At 39.6% G+C, this 1,390-nt stretch overlaps 1 non-coding gene across 1 annotated transcript; it reads right to left on the bottom strand.

The window, feature by feature from the left end:
* Positions 1–659: 659 nt before the first annotated feature.
* On the bottom strand, positions 660–766 carry LOC116646190. Its single transcript, XR_004302087.1, has one exon. It is a non-coding gene; the product is annotated as a U6 spliceosomal RNA (small nuclear RNA).
* Between the last annotated feature and the right edge of the window lie 624 nt (positions 767–1,390).

The following is a 1,390-nucleotide window of genomic DNA, read 5'->3' as shown; positions in this document are numbered from 1 at the left end:
TTTATTTCTTATTCAGAGGAAGTCCAAAATGTGTGTTCCTGAGTGGGTTTCCACATGGTCACTCAAGGACTCAGGCTACTTCCATCTTAGGTACTCTATATTCCTCCTAGGCCTCAGAGTCCTCCACACTCACCCAATAAACAGAAAAAGAGCATGGGAAGTCATCCATGAGAAGTATCTGTGAGCCAGGCCCTGGCAGTGGTGCACTCACTTCCATTCACCTTTCATTGCCGAGAACTTAGACCACCTCTCACTACAAAGGATCTTGGGAAATGCACTCACACCTAGAAGAGGAAGTGGGTGTGATGAGCCAGCCAGTGTCTACCACAAGATCTAAAATAATTTCTTTATTCCTGAAAACAATAACCGCATAATCTAGATTTGAACTTGATTAATCTCAGCGGCCAAGAAAGACAACTACAATCAGGTAAGTTCTTCATTGTCAAGTGCCATGCTAACGTATTTTCAAATGGGTCAGAACTACAGTGTTTCAGTTCAGTGTGAGAAAGATTTCTTCAGCAAAGGGGGTACAAAGATGACTAGACTTAGTCCTGCCCTGGAAGACCTTACCATCTAGTAGAGAAGCTTATAGACCAATGAAACTTTCTTTTCTTTCCTTTTTTTTTTTTTGACTTACAAAAGTTCTATTTACACATCTGAAAAATATGGAACGCTTCACAAATTCACGTGCTATCCTTGGGCAAGGGCCATGCTAATCTTCTCTGTATCATTCCAATTTTAGTATATGTGCTGCCAAAGCAAGCACTGGAACTTTCCATTTTGCTTTCGTCCATTAAAACAATGTACAATCAATGCAGATGAAAAAAGTCCTTAGCAGGTAGGAGAAGAACAGTTCAAAAGTAGAAATGCTTTAATAAATGCTGTTTCAATAGCACCTCAAAAATGAGCATACCATTCAAAGAAGTAGAGGGCATATTGATGGATGAATGAACAGATGTTCTAGTATAATTTCAGAGAAAATTATTTTAATTGATGTAAAACACATGACATATGATTTTGAAAAGTATGACTGACCTAAGGAAACAAGAGGAAAGCCACTTTTTAAAAACAACAAAATTCTTAGCTCGCAGAACAGGCAGTCCCCAACACAGGCACTAGATGTGTTTGTTTATAAGTCACTTATTTGGAACTCACTGTATTTTCCCTTAGAAGCAATGTCATGAAATGTTGTTTAGATTCCCGGGCAAAAGCAGAGCTGTGTGCCTCTTTAACCCATATTGTATCTGAAGGATTGCACTGCACTAAGAGTTCTAGTCCAACTGTAATTCAGCCCATCGTCATTTCTACAAGAAGAGGCATCTGGTCTCCAACTCAGAAAACTGCTCCCACGATTCCAGCAGAAGCAGGTGAAGAAGGGAAGATACTGTAG

Source organism: Phoca vitulina, unplaced genomic scaffold, assembly GCF_004348235.1.
Source record: "Phoca vitulina isolate PV1807 unplaced genomic scaffold, GSC_HSeal_1.0 scaffold35, whole genome shotgun sequence".
Lineage (NCBI taxonomy): Eukaryota > Metazoa > Chordata > Mammalia > Carnivora > Phocidae > Phoca > Phoca vitulina.
Note: the sequence above shows the minus strand (reverse complement) of the source record. Positions and strands in the feature narration are given on the sequence as shown.